The sequence below is a fragment of the Martes martes genome (genome assembly GCF_963455335.1).
Source record: "Martes martes genome assembly, chromosome: 6".
Taxonomy (NCBI): domain Eukaryota; kingdom Metazoa; phylum Chordata; class Mammalia; order Carnivora; family Mustelidae; genus Martes; species Martes martes.
Window position 1 is genome coordinate 85,450,259 of NC_137893.1, and position 12,901 is coordinate 85,463,159.

A 12,901-nucleotide genomic window follows, 5' to 3' on the forward strand; every position below is an offset into this window, starting at 1 on the left:
TTGAACTTCCATAAACACATAACCCATTTTCTCGGCAAAATTGTTGCTCTTTCACTAATTACATAATTTGCCACACTTGAGTGAAGGAGACCTGGTGAGCATAAGAGAGCAAAGGGTCGGGGACAAGATGGTTAAACCAACCAAAGCTGGGAGGGAGGCAAGAGTGATTTTTTTTTTTTCCTCCTTGGATCCAGTCCACATATTCTCATGTTGGTCTCGGGAAAATGAGCAATGAGATTTATACCTTAGTTGTTTTAGAATTTTATTTTAGTTTGGACTTTGCATCAAAGCAAGACCAAAAAAGAAGTGTCTAAAGATATATCTTCCAAAAGGGATTGGTCTTGTGGGTGATGTTGCATGAACGAGCCCTCAGATAAATGGGGAACTCCCCAGCAATGTGAGTGTGACTTGGAGCCATGACATATAAAAGAATGATTGAAGAGATTCAGGGTAGAGGGGTGAAGTTGAAGACAAGTGAACATTTCAGTTGGGTCTTGGTCTTTCCACAGATGGTGCCAAAATGGTACCAAGACAGCTAAGGAAGGGAACAGCATGAGAGAGAGAATAGCATGCAGGTGGGAAGCTATAGACAATGTTCAGAGCCAGAGGCCAAACAAATTATCCCTTCCTCAAGAGCTCTCAGTGAGTTTCTGTCACCTAGAATGTACACTCCAAATGCCAAAGCCCTCAACGAGCTGGCCTAAAATAAATTTTCTGCCTGGTGGCCCACTATCACTCCACTTGTTCAATTGGGACTATTTGATGTTCCCTGAGCATTACACATACTTTCAACCCTGTATTGTTTCCTTATCAGGGGGAAACCTCTTCCATGTAGAACTGGAACCTTCCCACACTCCTGGAGACAACGTAAAATGGGACAACCATTTTTGGAAAATAGCTAGACAGTTTCAAAAAGTTAAACTTCTTGCACCTCAGTAAGTATTGACTGGACCAGCTACCATATGACCCAGACACCTCCCTCTTGGATAGGCACCCAAAGAAATAAAAGCATCATGCCTACAAAGACTTACACATGAATGTTCCTAGGAGTTTGTTTGTAATGCCAGCAACTTGAAACAACTCAAGTGTCCCATCCACGCCTGAAAGGATAAACAAACTAGGGCATACTCCTTTTATAGAATGCTACCCAGCTACAAAAAGGAACATGCTACTGATACATACTACAACATGGGTGAACCTCAGAATTATTTTGCTGAGTTAAAGGATCTAGGTGAAAAAAAAAGTGCATGATCTATGGTTGCACATATATGTAAAACAAATGAATCCGACATGGAGATGGCAGATCCCCGGTTGCCTGGCAGGATGAGAGGAAGGGGGCAGGGGAAGGAGATTAAAACTCTGGGGAGAGATGTGTTCACTGTCTTGGTTGTTGTGATGGCTTCACAAGTGTCGAGACGTACGAAATGTGTACACATCAAACATGTGCTGGTTACTGTATTTCAATCCTATCCGAATAAACCTGGGACGAAAAGTGCTCCCTACACTGCTTGATCCTTTCTATGCTCTCTGTGAGGACTTTCATCACCTCATCCTCTCATCCCTCCACCACGTGGGATTTGTTGCTCCTTCTGTGGCATTTTGGTGGCAACTGAATTTGGCAATTTTAATCTTAGGAATTAATAATGGGTGTCTGGCTCCCCAGTCTTTACCAAGCTTCTGGAAAGCAGACTCTGGCTTTTTGGCACCCCGTTAAATATTGACTGAATGAAAGAATGAATGGACAGTAAGTAACACAGTTTGATAAATGTAGGCAAATGATGGGGAAATGTCAGGTGGGAGCCATGTTGGGAATGTCACGGAAGGATCATGGGACTACCCGATGTTTCTGCACTGTTGAAGGGATGGAAGTGAGAAGGTGGGAGTGAGGAGGCTTTTGCTCTAGACCAAACAACGTGAAATGAGGGAACTAAAGAGAAGATAACTTGAATGGAAGTAAAGCAAGTTGTTTGAAAGATGGGATGGAAGCAAAATTTGGGGACTCAAAAACCCAAGTTGATGAGGTAAATAATAAGCAGGAAGGATTAATAAATAAAGCCACTTATAGTCTAGAGAGTCTAGTTGGATGTTTCTTCTGCCACTGCACTTTGGGGGAAAAGACCTTTTGTTAGTTTCTTCTTCTTTAAAAAAAAAAAGTTTTTATGAGTGAGAACATGAGCAGAGGTGGGGGCAGGGGAGAGGGAGAAGCAGACTCCCCATTGAATGAGGAGCCCAACGTGAGGCTCGATTCCAGGATCCCGAGATCATGACCTGAGCCAAAGTCAGACGCTTAACCAACTGAGCCACCCAGGCTACCCAAGAGTTGTTTTCTTAGCCACGAGCTTATACATAACTGCCAGGGTCTCTGAGGGAAGATTCAAGCTCTTGTGCTCACCATGGCTCACGGTGTCACCATAACATATGGTGTTAGCACTTGTCAGGCACTGGTCTAAGCCCTTGACATGAATTACACTGAAGTCATCCTCATACCAACCCCAGGAGGTCAGTATTGATATTATTATCTCCATTTCATAGATGAGGAAATCAAGGCACAGAGAAGCTAAAAACCCTGCCTTGTTTTCTTGCAGCCAGTAAGTGACAAAGCTGGGATTTGAACCCAGGTTGAATGGGTCCAGCCCATGCTCTGATGGGGTGTGTAAGGCAGTACTGGATTTTTTTAGAAGCCAGAGACTAATGGCATAAACTTTTTAATTTCATAATTGTGCACAAAAAATAGTACATCTGTGTTTCTGTGACTTGTTAATTTGAGCAGCTTTCATTTTCTGGATGGAAATGATAATGTGCATAGAGAAGAAGCTATCAGACAAATATCAGCATTTATATGGTGTGCAAACAAATGGACATTTAAAATTCAGGAATTTCAAAGGGAATTAAGAGGTTCATTTAACATGCTCTTTCTGGGTTTCTTGAACATTCTAGACCAGCAGGTGCATTGTTAACAGGAAGGAGCTGGAGAAATTTGCTCTGGACTCCCAAGTGAGAAGACAAGAGGTCTAGAGCAGGATGTGGGCCCCCATGCTGGGCAGCTTCCTTGTCCACGTACAAAAGTAGAAAAAGTAAGATGTTATTCTAAGGAACACAGTTCAGCCAAGGGCAAAAGAAAGCCAAAGTGTGAAAAGTAATTCACTGTCCTAAATGGGAAGAACAAAACAAAACAAAAAACCAAGCAACTGTGGGGATGCTTTCCATTTAAAAAGCCATTCGCCGTGAAAGTAACTAATGACAGTCCTAGGTGTCTAGTGTTTTTTGTTTAAGTTTTTAAAAAATGCTCCTGTTTCAGATATAAAAAGTGTCACATGACAACACTCCAGAAATAGTTAGGACATATAGCATAAATCCAAAAACATGCTGGATAAAGAGAAAAATACTGAATAAATACTGAATCCACCAAACGTCACCCAGAGCTGAGTGGACGTTGGCTTATAAGCATATTCCATATTTGGTAAAATTGTCCACCCATGAAAAACACTAAAAATTTTACCCCTCTCCTTGTCTTATGTTGGATTTTCTGGAAACAGACTCTGAGCTGGAGATTTGTGCACAGGATTCCCCGGGAATAGCGTCTGTGCAGGAGTGAAGGCGGCAGGACTGAGTAGAAGCGGGGCTTAAATGCAGTCACACCAAAGGCCTCAGTCACCAGCTGGGATCTGCGGAGCGAGGAAGGCCCTGCAGGGGGTGCCACTCGACGAGAGGAGCCACGCCGGCCTGGTAGCTGTAAGCCGGTTGAGGCCACACTCTTGGCATCTGGGGAGCCTGGGACCTGACGCGGGGGTGGGGAGGGGGTTCTGGGCAGTGCCTCCAGTGCCTCTTCTCTTATTCTCTCTCCCTACCTCCTTTGATTTAAAGACAAAGCATGAACATGTTTTCCCTTGCTTCCTTCTTAGGATCTCCTCAGAGGACCCTAAGACTTGAGAGAGAGTATTTCTGACATCTGCACACAGAAGCCACACCCCTGAAATGCAGAGAGTTTTCCAGACCGGCCGAAGTGGTGGGAAAGAACCTGAGGGAGGTGTGGGATTCCTGTCCCTTCTGAGAGGCGGGGGGAAAAGGGGGTCCCTGCCTGAGGGAGTCCCCACATTGAGTGGAGTGACAGGACAGATTTTAAAAAGACCCCCAAACGCAAAGACAACTGAAATCTGAAAGCATCCGTTTTTCCCTGCTTTTTTTCTCAGAGCTTTAAGTTCCCTGATAGTCTTTGAAGGATAGAGCTGTGTTTTGCCTTAGGAAAAAAAAACAAAACTGACTCTTGTAACTTGAGCCCATGAGGGAAAAAGTAGTCCACGCCATTGCTCTTCTCTTCCAGCATCTGGTTTTTACTTCAAAAAGGAACCAGTCTTGATTTACATACAGTCTTCTGAGATGAATATAAATACTTTGGGGTACGGCTCAAGAAATGAAAATGTTCTTTGTCTACCCTGAATTGATACCAATTCCTGGGAAGCTGTTGGTTTAGAGGAGATTATCTTAACTGCTTCATCTCTCCCAAAGGAGTCAGGGAGGGAGGGGTCTCCCAGGGGCTTCCATCCTGGGGGACTTGCAAAGTCACCGTCTGTGGGAACGTGGGATGCGGCGGGGTGACAGCATTAACAGTTGTCTTTATAAACAGTTTTAATGGAACAGGTGTCCTCAGGGAGCGGGGAAATTCCTCTTTCCCTCACACATGTGTTAGGCTGGCAGCTCCCTGCCTTTCCTGACAGAAGCTGCCTCTGCACTCGTCCTTACTCAGGCTGTGTGGCTGATTAATTAAAGCAAAGCACCTCCTCTCAGTTTCCAGGCAAATCCTCATTTGACCTGGAGCAGATATTCGATGCCTGAGTTTCTCATTTCCTGGCACCTTCACAGCTGCTTCAAGATGGTGTCTATGAATGTGGGGGCTCTTTTCCAGCCTCCTGATTAACAAATTCCTGGGTATTTCTGTCACTGGAGCCCCAGCCTCCTCAGACACCTGACTGGGGGACTTCAACCTGTTTGAGGGGATAAGGACGCCATCTGTCATTTGCGGATTCCCTGTATTCCTTCCCGATTATGCAAATCCTTCCCCTTTCTATTGTTCCTCTTCTTTTGTCCTCTCAAAACACCTCCAGTGTCTATCATGATAAGAACCTGTAGGAGAGGTTGCCAGACAAATAGAAAATACTGTTTAGTCTCTCTCTCCCTCTTTCATTCTCTCTCCCTCTCTCCCTCCCTTGCTCCCTCCAGAGTTAAAAACCAACTGTTTGGCGTTTAGCTCTACCACGTCAGAAGCTTTGTCTATTATGTGTCATCCCCTCTCCTGGGGAAAGCAGTCACTTTTAGTTTTTTTCCATGTTTATGGAAATTTTTTTTGAGAATAGACTTGATCTTCCTGCCTGGTCAGCTTTCTCCAGAAGCTCAAGCCAGTCCTTGGCGGCCAGCAGTCAGTTGCGGTGTCCATGTAGCCCATGGAACCCTGGACTTTGGGACAGCTGGTCCAGGGGAGGAGCAGGTGAATTTCTTTGTCTGGTTCTGCTCTTGCCCTCTTATGCCTACCTGCCCTCCCTGCCCTCCGGGCTGATGCCCACTGGAGGAAGGTCATGCTCATACTTCATTTGCTCACATGCCTCACTCCAGGAGCCGCACCAGGGAGAGCAGGTGGTCACCTGGGGAAGGCTGGAAGCCCTGGAGGCCACCAAGCTCAGGATCAGTCTGTGGTGTCCCTCCATTCTCTTCCTCTCATCTTGGAGGAAGGCATATGTGGGAGGGGACCTGGGGACTGCCAAGCTTTTCTCCTGACATCCTTGCAAAGGCCCTGGAATGTCCCAGGAGCCAGTGGCAAAATGGCCTCGGCCTTTCACACCATGTGTTCCCCCAAATGAAGTATGTGCACACTTCCCCTCTTCTGGGGAAAAGTCTGAGCTCTTTCAGAGGTGTCTTGATTAGAGTTGCCTAATCCAGCATCTTTGTGGGAAATTCGATTTGACGGACACATAACGTGCAAACACCTGCCGCGTCGTCCAGCCATGAGAAGTTCAGGTGCCTCCTGCCTTCATACTCGCCAATGGGAACGTGTGTGTGTGTGTGTCTAGGTCAATTTATGTATTAATTTGTCATTTGATGCATAATATTTAGTACCGCGATAAAAACAAACAAGCCAATCCTATGAGGCATTGATTTTCCCTTCCACAGCTGTTCACGAAGACATAAATCTAAAGTTTTGCTACTTTAAAAGCCTCCAATGCAAATATAATCTAAAATTGCTAGGCTTGGAAGTTGGGCTTTTCTGTCAGAAGATGTTTATAGACCTGCTCCCCGGATCCTGGCCACTCATCTGCCTCCAGGCTCCAAAGACATTGATTACATCTTGAGGTCCCTTCTGATTTATTCCAACTCCATCTGACGCTGCTGAGAACCTTCCATGCACAGGCTCCAGGCCGACCATCAGGTTTGGTGCTAGAGCAGCCCAGCCATCACGCACGGGCTAGAGCAGAGAACACAGACTGCATGTGAACAACTGCAAGGGAAGTCAGAGAGTCGTTGTTGAACTAAGGACGAAGAGGCATGGCGGCACAGAGGACACACTTGACTTTGCTTTGGAGGGAGTGGGCTTTAGGCTGAACCGTGAAGGATGGATGGGATTTGACAAGGAAATAGGGGAGAAGAGCATTCTAGGAGGAAGCATGGCAGGAGCAAAGTCCCAACGTGGCCAAAGCAGGCTAAATTTGGAGGAATTGGGATCGGCTGCAGTATAGGATACATGACTGGGAGGTCTTCGCCTGGGAGAGTCTGTGGACACATGACTGTGGAGGGTCAAGATCGTTGTGGGTATGACCGTCATGGTTTCCCCCACCTAGGTAGTGGTCTGCAGTTTCCAAAAAAGCTCTTCCTAATGTATTATCTTGTTGGATTTTCACAGCAGTCCTGTGAGCACATGGGTAGAGGCCCATTATACAGACGAGGAAACTTAGAAAGTTGAGATGATCTGCTTTAGGAGATAAAGCCCAGGTCTTCCCACGCCCTGACCAGAGTCTTTCCCCTAAACTGGTGGTGGTCGTAGGGAGTCTGTGGGAGAACTGACTCCTTAGAACCTGCCCATTCTCCATGTTTGGAGAACTTCTGTGTGTTGGTTTGCTTTCAGTTTCCATTCACTGATTTTTCCTGAAAAAAAAAAAAAAAAAAAAGCACCACGTGGTGACCACTGGCAGATATGTCGGTGTGGGTCAGTGAGTTCCTGACAGAGAGACTTAGGGAGCAGTCTCTGCCCAGAGGTCAGAGCTATGGGTCTTGGATGTGCCATTGGAGTGGCCTTGGCAAATCTGGCAGAGCTGGCAAAGACCTGTCATCAGCAGCAGCTTCTTGGGCACTGGAACTGAGACAATGCCAGGGGGACAGGAATGAGGCCCACGAGCACAGAGCCTCAGGGTTAGGTCACCATGTGGGGCTTGCTGCCCCCAGAGTCCTTCTGTACCAGGATGATGGCCAGAATGGAGGCCCTGAGGATGGCAGTGGGTATCTCCTTGGGCTCTTGCCATCCAGACTGACATGACTACTATAGTCCCTGATGACTACAGTCACCTTGAACCTGGTCTGCTGGCCAGCCTAGGCCTGCTTGTGCTTTGCACATGACCTATTGGACCTTGTCCTTGAAGGGTATCCTCAGAAAAAAGTCCATGATCTCGAACTCTTTGATGGGCAGAGAAGAGATTGATCTCCAGGGACTTGATCTTCATGTCTCAGACCTGGCCACCTGGTTTGATGTTGGGGACCCACTTCTCATCCTCCATTTGCCTCCATCAGTTCCAGGCCTCAGCCCTGGTTCTGACAGCAGCAGAGACCCCAGCTCTGCAGGGCTCCCAGTCTTTCCCCGGCCACACACCTCTTTCCACGCCCTACCACAGTGCTGGCATCATCAGCTTTTGTCTCTGAGAAGTGTTTGTGAGCTCTCATCTGGTCAAATTGCCATGCTTGGAGTTAATTCTGGGAGCCCTCTCCCCCAGGGAGCTCTCCCCAAGAGCAGCTGGATGGTGGGGGTTCAGACATTTGAGCCATTAGGTGCTAGGTGGCTTCATCAGCTTTGTTTGCCATCTCGTTTGGCAAATGATCCAGAAACCAGAGCATTGGTGAATGCATTGGGGATGAGGGCTTTCAGAACAGGGAAGGAAGTGACTCTTGAGCTGGATTTGAGGGGGGAAAGATTGGGTCCTTGGAAAATGTCAATTGCTGGGCAAAGCCACAGGTCCACTAGAGGCCAGGTCTGGGGGGTCAGACCACAACAACAGAAGGTAACTCTGAGCTTCCCCTAACCATTTGCCAGTCTGGAATTCTGAAGGATTATCAGGTCACAAGTCAGCCAGGACTTGATCCAAAATGGGAACAGAAACTTCTGAGCTGCGGAAGTCTAGGAGACAACTGCTGGGTCAGTCCTATATGACTGCTGATGCCTCAGGCTGGACCCCAGATGTGACCTGTGAGGTCCTAGGCGGCCAGAGATGACACTGAGTCTACATTCAGAGAGAAAGGGCATGGAGGTGCAGGTTGCTAGGAAGAGTCAGATTTTGTTTTGTGTTTGTTTCCTTTTGTTTAGGAGAAATGAGTAAATGGGTTGTCACCTGCCTTTTATGCAAAACCAAGGGAGGTGGTTGTCCAGCCTGAGTGTGTAGTGAAAGTGAGCTCCAGAAGGCTCTGGGAGAAGAGTAAGGCTGTTCCCAGGGGTCCCACCTGTCCCACGTGCTTGTTTTTCCATGCTCTGGGGGACTCCCACAAAGCTTTACATTGACCTTGACTCAGCATTGGAGGCTATCCTGGTTCCTGATGAGCAGGGACAGCTTCCTGACCCCAGCTCCTGGCCTCCGTGCTGAGCAGTGCAGCCTGTGATGGGCTAGTCTGAAGAATGCCCCAGGGGGAAAAGCTGGTGAGAGTTTCTAAGGAGGAAGCCTTGTGCTGGTGGGCTGGTTAGCATGTTAGTCTGAGGATACCCCTTATTTTAGATTCAGGGTGATGTTGGTTTCATTTCTCATCTTGGTCACAGTGGGTTTCTTGGCCGTGACAGAGGTGCTGAAAGGTGACAGTAAGAAGACCCACAAGGTACTTCTTTTTTATTTGCTTTCCAAATGTGTGAAATTTGGCACATTTCTTCTTTTCCTGCAGGGCTTTAATTCTGTGAATGGACAGTGTGGGCTCTGTCACAACTAACCCCTCCCAGGTCCCCCACTTTCTTTCCAGAGAAGAAGGCAGACAGGTGGGAACAGCAGGGATGAGGGGTAGAGAGGAGCCAGGTGGATAAGACCAAATGGGCCTGCTCCCAGGCCCAGGAAGTCCAGCCACACAGACCCAGAATCCCCAATCCGATGCTGCCACCCACGGACAATGGTGAGGGGAACAGAAGAGCAGGAGATGAGCCTGGAGCATGGAGTCTCATTCACCTAACTGCAGCCGCCGAGGGGGCCTTCACAAGCCCTCTGCTTGGACTAACGATCCCTGTCCCACACAGACTAAGGACAGGTGCCACCCGTGGGTGTCAGGATGGGCTAACTGCAGAGACAAACAGTTCCTGAATCTCAGTGGCGTTAACATGATACAATACAAGGAAGGTCAGCAGGAAATTGCTCCAGACAGGCACTTAGGGACCCAAGCTCCTGTTTCTGGTTCTACCGTCCCCTGGAGCCTTAGAGTTCTCCACTGGATCACCTGTACTGGCTGGCAGGTGGAGGGGGAGAGGGCGTGAAGGATCGTGTGGGAAGTTGAATGGCCCCAGCCTGGAGGGGGCCTATCCTACCTTCCTCCACATTCCACTGACCATACTAACGGCAGCTAATCAAGGGACACTGGGAAATGAGGTCTTGCTGTGTCATGGGTTGATCAAAGAAAGGGATCTTGGAGTCTTGGCTCTCACTACCTTAGAATGTGACCTTGTTTGGAAATAAGGTCTTTACAGAGGTAATCAAGTTAAAATGAGGTCATTAGGATCCTAATCCAATAGACTGACATTGTACACAACAGGAAAATTTGGGGACAGATATGGATACAAAGGGAAGATAATGTAAAGACAAAGGGAGAATGCCATCTACGAGCTAAGGACTACCTAAGGATACCAGAAGCTACAAGAGAGGCCTGGAACAGATTCTCCCTCTCAGCCCTCGGCCAACATCATGATTTTGGACTTTAAGCCCCCAGGACTGTGAGGCAATAAATGTCTATTGTGTAAGCCCCCTAGTTTGCGGAGACTTTATTATACAGCAGCCGCAGGAAACCAACACAAGCTATGTGCCCAGATTTGGGGAGCATTCAACCAGCTCTGCAACGTAAGCTTCTTGTCAAAAGGAAGAGAATAGAAGGCTCTTTGGACAGCACCTGCCTCCCTCGCTGGTTCTACCATTCTTCCAATGCCACCCTCCCTATGATTCTCTCCCTCCCCAGGGTTTTCTCTCACCTCTCCTCGCTGCTGACCCAGATTTCTCCCAGAGGAGATGGAGGGAGACCCATCATTTCTTGCCAGAATTCCCATTGGTAGAACTTTGCTGTCCTCTTCCTCTTTTTGTTCTATTCCCTGGTCCAGAGGAGCACAGGCCCTGCCAACATCTGGTTAAATGACCTCAAGCAAATCCCCTGACCTTTGTGGGATTCAATTTCCCTCTCTGTAAAGTAGGAACGATCCCACTGACTTTTTTTCTCAACAGAGGAGTCAGTTAGGAAAACAATGCCCTGGCCCTTTGGAAATAGAGCTGCATTCACCCAGGAGGGCAATAATCACTGTAGCCTGAGAGACTGTAAGTCCTCCCCAGCTGACTGCCCAGACCTGGACAGGACCCAGCACCTGGGAAATTTGGCTGGATTGGTGAGTGGTGGGGGCAGGGGTGGGGGCATAGCGAGCATGGCCTGGTTGGGGGGTGGGGGCAGGGCCTCTTTGGTTCAGCCAGCCTCCTCCCTCCCCCAGACCTAGGGGATCGGACTGGAGCCCTTTGGACCAGGAAGGGATGCCCAGAGCTGGAGACCCTGGATGCTAGCATCTGTTCCTGCTGCCGTGCTGAGACCTGGCCCAGCTGATGTGACGGGGGGAGATGGGAGGGCCATGGGGAATAAGAGGGGTATTAATGCTGCCATTTACAGAGAACTTGTTTATGCCATGTTCTGGGCAAGCACGGTTTCTGATGGTCCAACAGTTCTGCAAGGTGGTGAATGTGGGTTGTGTAGGTAGGACACGAGGTCTGGGAGGGTCGCATCCAGGCTACCTTGGCTATCCGGAGTCATCTTGGGCCACTTACTCCACTGCTTTGTGCTTTAGGGTCAGAAGGGGTCAAGCGGGGGATAAAAATGATCCCACTTCAAAACCCAGGGCTGCTCCCTGCACAGGGACAGGCAGAAGAGAAGCAAGAGGCAGGGGCACAGAACCCTTGCTGGCAGGGGCAACCTCTGGGGACAGATACACTCCTCCACTCTTGCCTCTGTTGTGGCCGGCAACCAGGTTCTCCCAGCTCCTGCAGAAGGAGGACCCCTGGCCCCGCTCTCTCCGTCTCTGCTTTCTTCCCTCGGCCAGCGGATCTTCAGACTCTACTGGCAATGGCCAGGCTGGGGGCAGTGGTGAGCATTAAAATGGAGTAACACTCACATAGCTCCTGGATCAGTGCCTGGCTTAAGGCAAGGGCTCAGGGAATGGCGGTGTTCATTATCATCCTCCTTTTACAGACTGTGAGACCAAGGCTCAGGGAGGTGTTCAGGGAGCGACTGAGATTGGATTTGTTGGATTTGAACCCGAGACCGACAGGCTCTAAGATCGGGGTGGAGGTGTGAGTGTTTCTATTATGCTAAACTAGGTTGGCTCTTTCCTCATCTGGACCCCCCAGAGGAGGGGTAGTTTTGAGCTTTGGAAAATAAGGAACTGGGAGCTTAGAGAGGAACTGAACTATAAGGGCAAGAGACACCTGTCCCTTAAGCAGTTTTCCTCAGCCCCCCTCCCTTCCTCTCTGCCTCCCCCATGCTGCAAGATTCTGCCCTGACCACTGGCCAGGTCTTCCTACTAAGGAAAGATTTTTCCACAGCCAAGGACAAAGGGTGGGGTGGCCTGCTCCCAGGTCTGTTTCCATAGAAAAGAACCTTGCTGCATCTTTATCTCTGGGGCTCCCAGTTGCTCCCAGTCCCATTCTGAAGGGGACCTGAAAAATGAGCTTTCTTTGTAAAAACTGACGGGGCCATCCTTTAGGGCCACAGGAGAAGCTTTGGGCATGGGGGTAAGGAGCAGGACCTGGAGCTCGGGGCTACGGAGGAAGGAGCCAAGGGGAGGTGCTCCCAAGACAGACTGGCGGAGGTGAAGCCTGCCTCCTTTGCGATTCCCTATCAGTGCTGCTGTACCGGCTTTGGGGGCAGGGGACCCTGGGGATGAATGTCAGCACCTCTCTATGAGCAATTCAATTTTCATCCTGGAGCCTCAGTCTCCTTTTCCATAAAATGGGTATAATAGTACCTGCTCATAATACTTGAGGAAATCAGGGCACTAAGCTTCCAGCAGCACCTGGCTCAGAGCTGCCACCAACTCCCTAAGTGGTAGCTATTGTTGTTCATGGGTTTTGTTAGTTTAACAGATTAGTCCACCTGTTCAAATCTCTGTTCTTAGGTAGCTCATCCTACCCTCTGTTCTAGGGAGCCATAGTCTGTTTGGGCTGCCATAACAAAATAGCATAGACTTGGTGCTTATAAACAAGCATTTACTTATCACAGTTCTAAAGGCTGGAAGTTTAAGATCATGGCGCTGGTAGATTTGGTGTGTGGTGAAAGCCTGCTTCCTGGTTCACTGATGGCATGGCTTTCTCTCTGCATCCTCGCATGGTGGCAGCTGGGGGAGGGACTTCTCTGGGGTCTCTTTTAGAAGGGCACCAATCCATCATGATAACTCTGCTATCATGACTTCATCGCCTCCCAAAGTTCCCACCGCCAT